Source organism: Lissotriton vulgaris, chromosome 9 (assembly GCF_964263255.1).
Source record: "Lissotriton vulgaris chromosome 9, aLisVul1.2, whole genome shotgun sequence".
NCBI classification, from domain to species: domain Eukaryota; kingdom Metazoa; phylum Chordata; class Amphibia; order Caudata; family Salamandridae; genus Lissotriton; species Lissotriton vulgaris.
In genome coordinates this window covers 328,800,062-328,816,233 of record NC_141697.1, presented here as the reverse complement: position 1 = coordinate 328,816,233, position 16,172 = coordinate 328,800,062, and the positions used below count along the sequence as shown (strand labels likewise).

The following is a 16,172-nucleotide window of genomic DNA, read 5'->3' as shown; positions in this document are numbered from 1 at the left end:
AGCAGACAAGATGATAAATTGGACCCAGTTGGTGGGGAATGTGAAAAGGGGCATGGGCTTTTGGGTTAAGGGTTCTCCACTGCACTGATTATTGGGACACACCAGGAAACCTAAGTGGTGCAAGATAGCTTACTAACTATTGCAGCTACTCTTTGTACTGGCGAAGCGTAGGGTCACAATATCATGGATGGAACAGCATGCTCCTGATATGGATGCATGGTACCAGAACGTGTGTGAATGGACTCTAGCGTAAGTAGCCCATATGAGATTAAGCAGAAGAGATGATAAATTGGAAGAGGATCTTAGAAAATGTAGGGAGTTGTGTGATGTCTTCTTGAACCGTGAACTAAATGAGAGTGAGACACATGATTCAGACAGACACGAGCGTGGGCACGCCTGTGGGGGAGGCAGAGAGAGATGCTAAGGATGGGAGACACGTGTCTAATGCTACTGTGACCTAAACAGCTATTTACTGCTCCTTCTGGATTACAGATGTGTGCTTTACTGTAAACTGTCATTTATATATACATCACTTGACATTTATGACTGCTGCGATTTTGTTAAAAATACAAATAAAGGTATTAAAAATGTTTAAATGACTAAGCAGTTTATTTAAATATTAAATTGTATTAATTATTTTGATTGTTTTAAACAACTAAGTTAATAGCATTATTTAACAATATATATATTTGTTGTTAAATGTAATTGTTTGTCTGAGTTTGATTTTTAGGGTAGTAGGAATTGAAGTGTTTTCATTTGAAATATTTTTAATGTTCTTTTTTAATTTTACTTTTTTATTTTTAATATTTTTAATGAAATGTTATTTGTTTTATATTTAATGATTACATTTATTCTTTTAAATATGTGTTCCATTTTTGTGTCTCTATTTAAATGTTTTATTTTAAAAATGCAGAAGTGGGAATAGTAAATCTGAACCCTCCAACGTACAACACTTCCCCACTGTTGCTTATATTGGAGTGGGAACAGTAAATCTGACCACACCAAAGTCCGTCACTTTCCCTAGGTTTACTCATAGTGGAGTGGGAATAGTAAGTCTAACCCCTAGAAAGTCCAACATTCCCTACTTTTGCTTAAATTGGAGTGTGAGTACTAAATCTGACCCCCTCCAAAGTCTAACGTTTTCCGTACTTTTGCTTAAGTTGGAGAGGGAGTAATAAATGTGCCCCTCCAAAGGCCAACATTTTCCATGCTATTGCTCAGATTGGATTGGAAATAGTCAATCTGACCCCTCCAACGTCTAACACTGTCCCTACTGTAGCTAGGATTGAAGTGGACATAGTAAATTTAACTCATCCAAAGTTCAACACTTTCCCTGCTTTTGTTTACATTGAAGAGAGTTTTGAAAAAAAGAGAAGATCATGAATAAAGAAATCACCCTTTAAAGACAAACTACTATTGAATCTGTGCACTATGTGACTTGGTTGAAATTAATCGTGTAATTTTGAAAATTTAAATCACATATAATCAAAAACATTTGGTGTACAACTATTGAGTGCTGATGTCTTATAAACAATCATGGAGTTTCTCCTGTGAGAAGGTTAAGATGACTGATCTTCCAGTCTCGTGCACCTCCTTGTTTTGAATGTAATCGAAGTGATAGGTGTGATATAGACTTGCATCGATCTCTTTTGTAAATCACTTTTTACATTGCTCAGTTTGACAGCCAGCACGTTTATCCTGTAATGATCTATGATCCTAGGGCTTTCGCAAGTCTTGGGAGATGTGGTTGTTATAATTTCCTTAGCCTTTAAAGTCGTTTGCGGACTTTCCATGAACATACAGCAACAAGGACCAGCCCTATTCACTTTAACCCGTGATATTAAAGCTGATTGGCTTCTAATGTACAAATGTGAAATACATTAAAATGACCCTCAGCTCTCAACCCTTAAGAAAAGTGTGAAACATTTCTGCTCTGTTATTTGTGGCTTTTCAATTTGCTGGGACTGAGATTTTTACTCTTTAAATTGCCTTTTAAAAGCCTATTTGTAGTCTGTGCAGTGGCTCTCAATTTTTCCTTCCATATTTTTGCTGGCTTTCATAAAATGTTCATAAAGCTCCCATGAGCAAATTGTTGTTAACCTTTAGATAAGATTTAATATTCTTGGGTATAATAGAGTGAGTGTTTGTATAGATTCCAATGGTGCAGCTGTTTAGTCTTTAGTCATTGGGTTTGATGATTTTCATTTTTGTAAGGTCGAGCCTGGGCAGCGCATGCGCTGCAAGGCATGCTGTATAGGAGTATGGACTTGAAGCTCTGCCCATATTTGTCATTGGCTTGTGCCATTGTCATTCGTAAATGCTGATTTCTGATTCGATAATAGGCTTGTTAATTCCTCCTTAGTACTGCCATGTCTTCATTTGTAACCTCCAATGAGGACTGGCCCTTTTACTTCAGTTGTTACAAAGTACGTGTTTAAGCATTATTTACTTTAATGAGTTTCTCCTACTGCAGGCACAACCTTCTTTCCTGCAACATTCGGCGCACCATGCGCGCTTTCACAGGGCGCTTTTACAAAAAAAGCATTTGTCTGTCAACTTGCCAGTCAAATGCTTTTTTTGGAAAAAGCACCCCATATTGCGCTTTCAATTTGATAGCAGCCACGGACCTTTCTTAGGACAAGGATCGTCTAAAGTAAAGAAAGGGGCGTGGCCTGTATCAATGTGAAAGTGCAGCATGGGGCGCTTGTAAACAACAAGAATTCGCTTTAATTTTCTTCCATTTTAAAGTGGCGTATTTACAAACAGCAAGCCTCTTTAAGGAAACATAAAGGGCCTCATCACGGTGTCAGTCGGAAAGCATTCTGACCGACTCGGTCTCAGAAACGTTTCTGACCGAATCGGATTTGGGGAGTCCGACCGACCGTCTACGATGCTTCCAAACACCGTACGGTCGGACTCCCATTGACTTCAATGGAAGTCTGAGTTCCGACTGACTACACAGGCTCCCATTGAAGAAAGGGGTGGGAGGGGAAAATCGTGCACTCATTGGAGGGCACCCCAGGGTGCCTGCCACACTGAGCATGGTTCGAAAGAGGGTTCCCATGGGTATCCCCACTTACCCCATTCGGAAAGCTCCAGGCGTAAGGGGACCTGCTATGGGCCCCCAAAGTCAGGTTCCGACAGCCAATCTGATTCGGAACAACCAATTCAGAAAGGCTGACCGAATCTGACATCGTAATACGTAAGTCGGAAACTAAGTCTGTAGACCTGTACGAGTCGGCTCCGAACTACTCTGTTCCTTCAAAGGCTGCTTGGAACCGAGTCAGAAAGTCTGAACGCTTTCGGACTATCGTAATCGGTTGGTCAGAAGGCTTTCCAAATCGGTCGTAAAGACTGGTTCCGAATCGGATTAGGACGACCCAAATGCCATTTGGAGCCTTTCCGACCAACATCTTAATCGGCCCCTTAGTCTTAAATGTTTTTTTCCACTTTCGAGTAAGCCAAATACATCTCAACTTTTTAGAAAGCATTTTTCTTCACTTTAAATTCCTCCCATTTAAATAAATAGCTGTCTTTTTTCTGTTATAAATTTGGCACCATGTCTACAGGCCACTGGGAGCAAGATGACTGCTGTTTGTAAATATGTCACTTGGAAATGGGAGAACATTTAAATGATGAGTTTTATTTAATCCATATAAAGTTAACCATCTATACTACTATTATAAAGAGAGAACAGAAACCTTTTGGCAAGGTAAACTCGGGAACCACAGCGTCAATCCACATACCCAATACATTGTTGTAATCCTCAGGGTGTGCAGATGGACATAGGCTATAGAAAATTTTTAAAAAACGTAAATTTAAAAATATAACTTAAAAAAAAAAGTAATGCCCTGAAAGTAGCTCTGGCCGCGACGTTGACGGCCACGACGTAGCGCTGGCCGCAACGTACGTGATGACAAGGAGGAGCGGCGGTGAAGTGAGGAGCTCGGGGAGGAGCGGCGGCTCAGGTAAGGCTCTGGGACACGGGACGGGAGGGAGACGGTGGGGGAGGTTGGCCCGGAACAACTGCGGTAAGGCTCAGGGTCTGGGGGCAGCATTTCAGGCTTGCGTGCACTCCCGCACCGGCCCCCGGCTGCCATGACATTGTCCGGACACAGACAATGTCGTGGCGGGCGGGGGGCGGGGCGGTAGTGCACGCAAGCCTGAAATGCTGCCCCCATCCCCCTTCTGCCCCGGGCAACGCTGGGGCGGGCTGCTAGTATAAACATAAAGTTAACTCTTCAGTTTGTGTTTTTTTCCCATTTCAAAGTCTCACCTTTACACACAAAAGGCATCTTACCTCCAGAGGCTGGTAGACATGGTGTCATATCTATAACTGAAAAAATACAGCCATTATTTTAAGTGGGAGGAATTGAAAGTGCAGAAAATGTTCCATATTATTGACTTTTTTACAGATAATTTTTCTGCACTTAAAAGTTTCTCTCATTTAATAAAAGAAACAGCTGTATGCTTGGGTTATACATGTAACAGCTTTTATGGCAAAAGGTATGTTCTATGCCACAAGTACACACAACACAGGTTCTCAGTCACTCATACACACATATTCCATTCCTACGCACACATGTTCACGCATCCCTAAAGACCATGATCTCACTGACACACATGGCAGCCCTGTCCTAGTACCTCTAACAAAAGTATTTTGTTCAAACCATAGTATCTGACTCTATGAACATTAGGCTTAGCCAATGAAGCTGAGCTCGGGGTGTCTGATAATGCACGAGCTGCATAGCCTTCTGTAGCTCACAATGTTTTCCACCGATCAGAAGTAGCTCTCACTACAGAAAAGGTTGGAGACCCCTGAACTAGATTTATTGAAGAGAGGGTCACATCAAGAACACTTCCTTGATGACTTTGCCACTTTATTTGTTGTGATTATCATGTCAACCCTTTTGATGTGAACTTCTCCGCTGGAATTTGTTTGGCTCTTGGAGCAGCAATATTGGTCAGGCTTAAGTGTCAGTCTTAAAAGAAAGGTCTGCATTTCCTAAACAGCACAACCAAACAGGAGAGAAGTGAAATTTATATGAACATTCATATTTTTCAGCAAACTGCTGTGTGATTTCAGCTAAACAAGTGAACTTAAGCTCTATGTTCAACATCAACCTCACTCAGCATGTTAACAAATTTTTTTACCCTAAATGTAAATATGACCGCTAAAAGTACACCAGAGTATTTTATTCACTGCTATAAAGCCCAGTATTAGCTGCACTTTTTTTGTTTGTTAACCTTAGTGATTGAAGTATGTCTTTGTGTACGTAATGAAAATTCGTAGGAAATTGATTGTGTTCTTGTTTTTGTACAGCGCTGACAAACAGAAGCCAATGGCACAGCTTCTCTCTGCATACATTGCTGGTTTGTTTCATACTTTGGAGTGCTGGCTTAAAATAGGAGGTAAGTATAATATCCAGTTAAAAGTTACCTATCAAGGATTGTGTAAAAATGGAAGTATATTGTTTACTTGCAATTCTGTTTGCCTTTGCTGGAGTTTCCTGATCCCATGTGGGTTATTCCCTTGCCCTCAACAGGCTAGTCTCTCATTAAAAAGATAACCTTCTGTGGGCAATTTCCAGAGCTCATGGTGGATCTTTGTCTTGACCTGGGCAGGTCTATCCTTTGCTCTAGGTGAGGCATTACCCGGCTTTGGGTGAATTTGATCCCCACTCTTAAAGTTTGTGTCCGGAACCTAGAGAAGAAATTCTCTATTTCCATGGGTAGCTGTTCGATTTTTCCAGGGTAAGTCTTTCCCTTGTCCAGAAGCATGTTAATTGTTTTAACCTAGACAGGACTTACATTTTTACCCCGGGCAGATAATCTTCTAACTTTGGCAGGAAGGTCTATATCGCGTGGCTGATGTGTTAGCGCATTTGTGTTAGTTTTGTGGCAGAATGTGCAAACATGCACATGTTCACTATGAGTTCAATCAAAATCTCAGACTAATGACACTTGAAACTTGACACGTTAGCCATTGCCTTCTTTGGGCAGTTTAACACAGCTGATGTGTTTAGAAAACTCAACAAGTGACTGATGCCAATCACTTTTAACTATTACGGGAAGAATTTTTTTTAAAATGGACATTCCTGCAGTGAAAATTTACTTTCCAGCTCCCTTGACAATGCCGCGAAATCGCTTGATGGGGGCTGAGGTAGTGAGACGGTGGGTTGTGTAACAGTGATCATGTATAATGTTCTTTCAGGGGCGTGGCTTAGCAAGCCACGATGGCGGCTATGTTTTGCTGAGGCTCCGCAATTGGGCTCGCATCCTGCCCGTTTCCAGGGATCAACGGGAGCCTCAGCCAACGGAAAAAGTCACCAGTAGTGCATGCACACCAGAGGCACCTTCCAGGTGAGCCGCGGCCGTCGCTGAAGTGCGGCACCAGAAGGGGAAATCTTTTCTACCGAAGCGATGAGCCGAGCCGCAAGATGGCGGCCGCGTCTCCGACCTTCAAAGATCAATACCACTGAGCCTTCGTACCCGGACCGGAGACCCGGGGAACACACAAACAGACCAAGGCTGCGGAGCTCCTGACCGGGCGGCGCGGCTGACCCCCGGAGGTGTACTCGGCACCGGGCTCACCCCTGCAGGCGCGCATCAGCGCGCAAGATGGCGGCCACCGAACCGGAGCTTCACCCCACCAGCGCTCCTACCCGACCGGATGCCTGCCCGACTGCAGCTCCGACTACCGAGGACTGAGGGGCACCGGCGAACACACCACCAGCGCGGCGCCTAGACCTCCCGGTGACAGCGACGTTTCCTACGGGTGGTGAGTGTCCGCTTCTCCCCACCCCCCTGGGGTCCCCAACGCTAACACCCCAGCGGCCTTCGGCCCCCTCTGAGGCCTCCCAGAGGACACCCGCCATCCCACTCCCTGGACGGGGGGCAGAGAGGCCTGGACATACCTGGCGCCGCAAACGGCCCGCGGATCGGGCTGCCGACCCTGACATGGCGCCCAAGAAGTCTCGGATGCCGGGCTCGGCGCGGGCCTCCTCATAGCAACGGCAGCGACCCCCCAAGGATACGGCGGTGGCACGCCACAACAGGGATAACTCATCACCGCCCCAGACCCGCAGGAATCTGCCGCCTAGCCCCCCCACCCCATCACCTGCCAAATAGACTGTTCTCTGCCTCGAAGGGGGGAAGGGTGAAAACCGGCCGTCTGCCTCGTTACGAGCGGCGAGAAGCCTTCTCTCCCGGAGTGCCTAGACAGCGGGGGGGACCTCCTGCTGCTGCGCGCCTGCAGATACCAGCGCAGCTCCACCCCACCTCACCACCGAAGCCACCGGACCGGGGGGCCCGCGGCGAGCCCAGTAGTACCTTGGCTCCAACAAGGACTAGATACTCGACCCCCACTGGGTTTGGCATTTGCCACAACGACCCGCAGCTCCAGGACTCCACGACGACGCGGCGCCCTCTCCCTCGGACCAATGGGGAAACAAAGGGGCTCGCAGATGACTGCCGTCCCTGAAACGGCCATCGAGAAAATGCCGCACACAAGGACCTGGACACAAGCAAACACTCCGAATGCGGACCCCACATTGTCGGCGAAACTGGACCAGGTGTTAGCAGCTATTGAACTGTCCCGGCTTTCAATGGAGGAACAATTTGGCGTTTTGACGACGGACATCAGCCTGATTCGCGACGACCATCGTAAACTAGTAGACAGAGTGAAGGAGGGAGAGCGAATCGTGGCTGCACTTCAACCCACGGTGAAAACGCAAGAAGCGGACATGAAGGAGGTCCTACGACGAGTGGCAGCCCTCGAGGAGCGCATGATCGATTTGGAGGGACGCTCGAGGCGATGCAACATCCGCGTCCTGGGACTGCAGGAGGGGATTGAAAACTCAGACTCGCTAACCTATATGGAATCATGGACCAGATCGTTCACCCCCGAGTCGGAGCGGTCAGCATTCTTCTCAATCGAAAGAGCTCACAGGGTCCCCGCCCAGAAACCCAAACCAGGTCTTCCTCCACGCCCTATGCTGGCTAAGTTCCTACATTTCCGAGACCGCGATGCGGTGCTCCGCGCGGCCCGGGTGGCGGGCCCCCTGCAAGTGGAGGACCAACAGGTCATGGTGTTCCCGGATTATGCCCGAGAGGTACAGCAGCAGCGCTCGACCTATCTGGAGCTTAAAAGACGTCTTCACGCAAATGATCTCCAGTACTCCCTATTGTTCCCAGCCCGCCTTAAGGTGCTCCATAACGGGAAGGCCATATTCTTCACCACGGCGGAAGAGGCACAGGATTGGGCGGAGTTCCACTGTCCGTTGATTCCTAAGCCCGGACCCCAGCGGAGACACAGCAATGACTCGCGACGATCCAGGAGACGAGGCACGAATCGCACCCGGACAGACCCCTCCAAAAGTCAAGCATCTTCTCCCTCGGGCTCGCCTGACCTCACGCAAATCATGCAGGAGAGGCGTGACGCCTTAAGGGCGGTGACTGAACTGCACACATCTCCCCAAGCATCGGACCTGGAAAGCCAACCACACCTGTTCACCCCTGAGAAGGACCCGGACAGCGACGGCACGATGTCAGGATTTGGTCCGATCTCGTCCCCCCTCCTTACAGTGCATACAACGGACGCTACCCCGGCTGGCCAACCCGGCACCTCTTCATGATGAACCAAAGGACAATTGCTGTATCCTCTTTTCTTGGTTGTTTGATGCGCTGTGCGATGTTTGTGTGCCAAGGATACATAACCAGTTGGCTGTATGTGCACGCGCGCGATAGACATCTCTCCTACAAAAGCCAGATCTGCGAACGAGCCCGGCAGTAACACACGCTGCCACCCCCTCAGAATTTTGTTATATTTCTCCCCTAGTGGGACACTAGTTTGGATATGCCACCCCCGTGATATATCCCTGGTATTGGGACTGTTACCCACCTTTGGTTCTACCTGTTGTTGCCCCCGTTAGACCCTCCCCCGCACATATGGAAGCATGGCGCGCAGGGGCACACGCGAAACACATGACCTCACTGTCCTCGGGAACTGCAAGGGTGCCCCACTCACGAGCACAATATCTTAGCAATGGCGATTCCAAGGTCGGACGTTAACGTCCTCACACTGAATGTACGGGGCCTCCACACACCTAGTAAACGCTACTCCGTTTACTCTTACATTAAACGTATGTCAGCTTGCGTTGCACTTTTACAAGAGACACATACCAACGCTACCGAACTGGGCCGACTACAAGCCAAATGGCGAGGGACCTTCTGCGCCACGACATACTCAGCATTTGCACGTGGCGCCTTAATTTGGGTTAGGCACCCCTTTTCGAACACTCAGACGGGTGGTTGACAGGGAGGGCAGATACGCACTATTAGAGGGAATCATAGACGGGCAAGGGGTCCTCCTGGGCAGCATTTACGCCCCTAACACTGAGCAAGATAAATTCTGGGATCACCTCACAGGAGTCCTGGCCCAGTTTACTGCAATTCCATGGATCTTGGGAGGAGATTACAACTGCTCGCTGGACCCTGCCCTAGACCGATCACCCCCCCCCCCCACCCCCCCCGCAGGCTCCCCAACCCCCCGACAAGTGGAACTCTTTAGAGCTTGGACCACCCACTGGGGGCTCACTGACGTGTGGCAGCACTTACACCCACTGGCCCGTGTGTACTCATTCCACTCGATCCCTCACAACCTTCGGGTCCGTCTGGACAGGTTCTTATGTTCTGCACCTATCCTCCCACCTTCGGACTACCTAGGTCGGATCCTCTCGGATCATGACGCCCACATTCTGCGCTTGATCTGGTGCCCCCCACACCCACCAGTCCCCACTTGGCGCCTCCCAAAGGACTGCTTATCAGATCAGGTCTTCAGGAACACACACAAAACCATCATACAGGACTACTTCCTACACAATGCGGACTCGGCATCATCGGCATTAGTGTTAGTGGAATGGGACGCATTCATAGTGGTGGCACGGGGGGAATGCATTAAACAAAATCGCAGGGGTTCGCGGCACATTAGAACAGACACTCCTAACATTGGAACAGCGCCTTGCTACGCTCACTAAACAAACCGATGACTCAGAGGAACACGTCGCGCTCACGGCCGAGGCAAAGTCGGTGTATCAAGCTGCCTGCGCTGATCTTCGGAAATATAATTTTCGGGCCTATGCCTCCAGAGTCCACAAACACCGGGACAAAACGGGAGCGATGCTTGCCTGGATGGCGAGGCCGGACACCGAGACCAAACCAATTACGGATATTATCAATCCGGAGGGCATACTAGTGCGATCTCAGGCTGAGATCCTCCTGGCGTTCCAACACTACTACGCAAAGGTATACGAGGCCCCAACCCGGTACACTCCGTCATTCATGGACCGCTTCCTCGATCCACTGACACTGCCCACGATATCGGACGCTGACAAGTGCACACTTGACACTAAAATAACACCCTCGGAGGTCACCCAAGCACTACGTGCCCTGTCCCGGAATAAAGCCCCGGGGCTTGACGGCTTCCCACTAGAATACTACTCAACGTTCTCTACCCTGCTGGCTCCCCGATTGGCTTGGATGTTTGCGGCAGCCCTCCATCTAGGAGTGCTTCCCCGTTCACTGCGGGAATCCGTGATTGTGACCTTCCCCAATCCCCACAGGGACCCACTCCAACTGGGATCGTATCGTCCCATCACGCTCCTGTCGGAAGGCTGTAAGATCCTCGGGAAGATCCTGGCTGACAGGTACACCCAGGTCATACGCCCACTGGTCCACCCTGACCAATGTGGGTTTGTGCCGGGTAGGAACACCTCACAGAACATCCGCCTCGTCTTCCATTTACAGGATCAGGTTCGGGACAGATTCCCCCGCACCGCTTGCCTGATTATGGATTTGGAAAAGGGGTTTGACACCCTCACCTGGCCGTACCTTTTTTCGACCATACGTCGTCTCAACGTCGGCCCGACACTCATGGCATACACTCGCCTCCTGTACACCGACCTAACAACGCAAGTGCGGATTGGGAAACACATCTCCTCTGCATTTGAGGTTCGCCGAGGCACGAGACAGGGGTGCCCCCTGTCACCTCTTCTATTCGCCCTGGCCGTCGAACCGCTGGCGGTCAGACTACACTGGGAGGGAATACATTGGGGCATCCCGCTCGCGGACGACACACATTGCGTCTCTATGTATGCAGACGACCTCCTTATATATGTCCGGGACATCGAGGCGGATCTAACTCCCATAGGAGTGGCGCTGACTGAGTTCGCAGAAGCCTCGGGACTCCAGGTGAACTGGGACAAGTCCACGATCTATCCCTTCCACCCGCACTTACCTCCCCGTGACGTTGGGCTAGGAACCCATAGACTCTCATGGTCCGCGAAAGCTCCCCGGTACCTCGGTGTCCGCCTGTACCACTCTCCGGCAGACATCTTCGACGGCAATCACCGCAAAGCACTCGCTAACCTGCGCCCGACGGTTGCCTTCTGGAACAAGCTCCCACTGGCCCCGGTAGGGCGGATAGCCTTGGACAAAATGGTGATGCTCCCCCGACTTCTCTACCACTTCACGAACCTGCCGGTGGTGCCGCCCAGATCCTTCTTCCGGGACCTCAACTCTCTCCTAGGTACCCTTATTTGGGGCGTGAACCGACACAGAGTGGCCTTGAAAACCCTCCAACTTCCCACAACACAAGGTGGGCTCGGAGCGCCCTCCTTCGAGTCCTACTTCCTGGCGGCGCAGCTTCAATGGCTGTCGTATTGGACAGCGGACCGTTACACTCAGGAGACTTCCACCCCGACCGGTAGAGTCCCGATCCCGGAGCTCACCTGTCTTCTCCTCCCGGGCACCAAACCCCGGCGCACATACCCCATTCAAGTTGCGATAGCGCGTCAATGTATGATGCGGATCCACCGGATGGCCCCCGGTAGAACCCCATACTCCCCGTTACTGCCGTTGGTAGGCTGCCCCAGACGGGACTCCTATTTCTCGGCGCCAATGCTTGCTGAATGGACACATTGTGCCATCACGGATATGGAATTGCTCTTCGAGGAAGGACAGCTGAAGTCAATCGATCGGCTGGTTGCAGAGTATGTACTTCCCCCAGGTCAATTCCTCAGACATCGGCAACTACTCGAGGGATTCCGACCTTACTATAATCTAGGGGCAGGTGAACCAGACACGCATCCAGTAATACACACTATCCTACACATGGGAGTGGGACGCCACTTGGTCACCTGGTTGTATAAATCGATCCGGGAACTCTCGCACGCCCCCCTGACGGCCCTACGGGCCACATGGGAGGAAGACATCGGTCGCGCATTCCACGACTCAGAGTGGACCAAGGCGCTCGAGGCCCCAAAACGCGTCTCTAGGAATGCTCGATTCAAAAACATTCAATACTATATACTACACAGGGCATACCTCACCCCAGCGCACCTACAATGGTTTTACCCTTCTACACAATTCCTGTGCCCCAGATGTCGATCCCCTGATGCAGATTTTCGTCACATGTTTTGGAGCTGCCCCGACCTCCACTCCCTATAGAAAACGGTGCACGACACACTGGCAGATCTTACAGGTCTCACATCACTAGCCTCCTGGGACCCAGTGCACTAGGCATCTTCCATGTCCCTAAACAAGAACCGGTACACAGGCGCTTTGCGTCCTTGGCGCTATTGCTGGCAAACAGATGCATAGCTATGCACTGGCGATCTCCGGAAGGCCCCCCTATAGCAGCTTGGACAGGGGCGGTCTGTAAGTGGGCGGCGGTGGAAGAGGATGCCCTTAGGGAGGAGGAAGCCAGAGGTGCGCGTAAGCATCCCATCTCTATGGAATGGGCCATGCTCCTGCATAGTTTCCGGCAGACCCTGCACACAGAAGACCCGCCTACGCCCCCCCCCTCCCACTTGAATGTGTACGTAGTCCCTGGCCAAGGTCCAGTCCCCACACCAACCACCCCACTACTCACAGACACGGAATGCCCCACTCTCATATTGCTCTACCTTAACGTGAGTGCACACTGAGGGAACCCCTTGTCTCCTGACACCCGACACCTGCTTTCCTCTACCGTGCTCTTGCCAACGCCTATATGCTCCCTCCCACAGTTATGTCCCCCCAGTTACTGGTAATACCGTTCTAAGAACTGTACAGACCCCGATCCTGCGCCACCATGGCGGGAATTCACGTACCTACTAGTATTCTCCTTCCTCCCTTACGGAGCAGGATTACAGGACCCTAGCCTGATGCAGGGCCGGACTGGGAACCGAAACCGGCCCTGGCAAAGTGCTCGGCCGGCCTCCCCCTCCCCCCCAGGGGTGCGACCGTGCTCTTTGCCAGGGCCGGTTTTCCGCCGATTTTGTTACAGGGCCGTTTTTGCAGCTAAGCTGCAAAAACGGCCCTGTAGCAAAAACGGCCCCCTGGGGCCCAAAACCGGCCCCCACCCATGCAGCCGACCGGGGGATTGCCCGGTACCCACAACGGCCAGTCCGGGCCTGGCCTGATGACATATCTGACTGATCTGTACTGTTTAATGGAAGAAATGTCAATTATCATGAGTTTGTATTCAGAAATGTTGCACGCACGGCTGACCGTGGCTGAATGTTGACGCCACGCCGGCAATTGGTCCACACTGTACCCAGGAGCTATGATGCAACAATAAAAACAAATTTAAAAAAAATGTATAATGTTATTTCACACTGTAAATATGTGATTTGGTTGTTTCAGTTGCATTTACTTACCGCATCATTGATGGTGCTCGATGCCAATTTCTGTAAATTTAAAGCATGGAATCGTTTTGACAAAACCAACTAGATCATTTAGACCACTGGGATCTGCTATTTGGACCTATTTTTGCATTGGAACACGTTATTATGAATCGTGGAAATTATGCTTGGTCAATTTCTGCCATGTACTGCTCTGTTGCCACCAGCAGGAGCAAAACATGTGAAAATGGGGCAATAACGTCTGCTTAGCAGACACAAAATATTTGCATGCATTATTGGTAGCACAAATCAGCAAATCGGGCCCAACACCACTGCAGCCACCCTGCACAAATATAATTTGCTCTGGGGTGTTTCAGAGCCCACTTACACCCATCTGGTCAAAATGACCACCAACGTGTTCCAGTGCAAGAAGGCTGCCGTGCTTTTTAAAGACTGCAGTGCTGACTTCTGGACATCCTTATTCAGAGGGGTTTTATCTTTCTGGTTTTAGCTTTCTTGTCTTTATTGCGTTGGCGTAAGATAAATGGGTAAGTATTGATCCTTTTAAGAAATCTGATCTCTTTTATCTTCTGCACTGTAACATAAATTGGATTGTCGCAGAAGTAAATTAGGCCACCAGCTCTGCAGAATGCAGTGTGTTATGCAGTCTGGGCCGGCTCTATGATAATGCTGCAGTAGTACATTTATGTTTTAAAGGCCAAACGTTTGATTGGATTCCGAGCCGAACAAGTGGTAGAAATGGAACGATTCTGTGCAAGAACAAAGTCTACAGTGGACCGGGGTTCCACTCTAGCCAGTAATTGAAATGTCAGCCGGCCCCGCCACTATATTTAGACACCGTGCAGAGCTGAGAAGGTGGTATCTGCTAATTGCATTGCAATGTATCTTTGGAGGTTATTTATACATGTATACGTATATATATATACGTATATATATATATACGTATATATATATATATATATATATATATATATATATATATATATATATATATATATATATATATATATATATATATATATATATATATATATATATATATATAAATACACACATATATGTATATATACATATATGTGTGTGTATATATATCTTTTAACAAGTACCAAATTACAGCTAAATGCACAATAATTTTACGTATCAATAAAACAAATTTGGTTATACAGAATTAGATAAACGTTTGAAAAATAACACATTTGTTTCAAATTGTTTGTGCTGTTAGAGCATGGTGTAAACTTTATTGAAAGTAATTGAACGGCAAAAGACTGAAAAAATCTAGGGATCTTCCAACTGCCTTGTTATTGTAGTGTTCTAAATAAGTTTGAAAGCGAGTGAGCGGATGGAACTAACTGAATGGTGCATATACATTAAGAGGGAGTAATTGAGGCTCAGTGTGCCAAAATGGAGTGAGGATTCAGGAAACTACTATAACGCCCCGACATCTCTAACAGTCACCCCTGAGCCCGCATCTCCTAACCCCTTCCTTCTCAGGTTCACTTTATATGTGCCACTCAGACACCTTACTCAGAATGTCCTACTGCTCTGTTTGGTAGTTTCTTGCACTTTGCGAAAGAACTCTCCACCCAAAAAGTTCTGTGAGAAATTAGTTGTGATGGATGTGATTCTTTCACAAGTAATAACTCCTCATTATCTTTTTACTGCGACCCAAGTACCCCAATTGTAGTAGTTGTCTTTCTCAGGGTAGTGAAGCAGAGCAGTCAAATGCCTAATCAGGGGAGGTGGTGTAGACTAGTACCCCCAATTTACTGGCATGCAACAATAACTGTCAATACATTATTATACAGTCAGTGTTTTTTCTTTTAAAATGGAAAACTACTTTTATTACACACACTCTCTAAATTTGATGTATAAAATTACAAATATAAACATTCAGATAGATATCACATTACACCGCTAGTGGGACCTGAACCCTATACCCGTGGTCATATGCAACATCACAATAAAAGGGAGTGTCAGTTAAGCTAATGCAGGCCTACTGGCTTTGTCAAGGTGTCACCATATTAATAACATTAACAAAATGTCAGACGTCGTCTATGTAACACCATTGGAATTAATGAGAACAAAAGTATTGGAAAGCATTCATTATCAATGTCAACATTGCAGTATCACCAGTATTGTCAATAAAGCATTTTTAAATTGAAGACATGCATCAGAGTCTTTCTTTATATTCTACATTCTATAAAGTGCAGCTATTGAAGTAACCACAAAGGGCCAACACACACCAGAACCCAAGAGCAAAACCTCCACCTCCTGGAGTGCCTCAATCCAAGGTGAAACTCTCCAGACGGGATCATGGAATCAGTGCCTCCGGAGACTTAGGGTGAATTTTGTAGCAGTCTCGGAAGGGGCTGCTGCACCTACTGCAGCCCCTCACAGCATATTTAAAACACCTTGATGGTGCCCCATGCACTTCTTGGAGCCACTACAAGGATATTCACATTAGCCCCTCAGGGGCCTTATGGGACA

The 16,172-nt window shown here is 48.2% G+C and overlaps 1 long non-coding RNA gene across 1 annotated transcript in view; it reads left to right on the top strand.

The window, feature by feature from the left end:
• LOC147690069 (uncharacterized) overlaps positions 1 to 16,172 on the top strand; it is a 173,169-nt gene that overhangs the window by 36,826 nt on the left and 120,171 nt on the right. Inside the window, exon 2 of the long non-coding RNA XR_015299925.1 lies at positions 5,324 to 5,412. This is a non-coding gene — a long non-coding RNA (uncharacterized LOC147690069). The remainder of the gene's footprint in view (positions 1 to 5,323; positions 5,413 to 16,172) is intronic.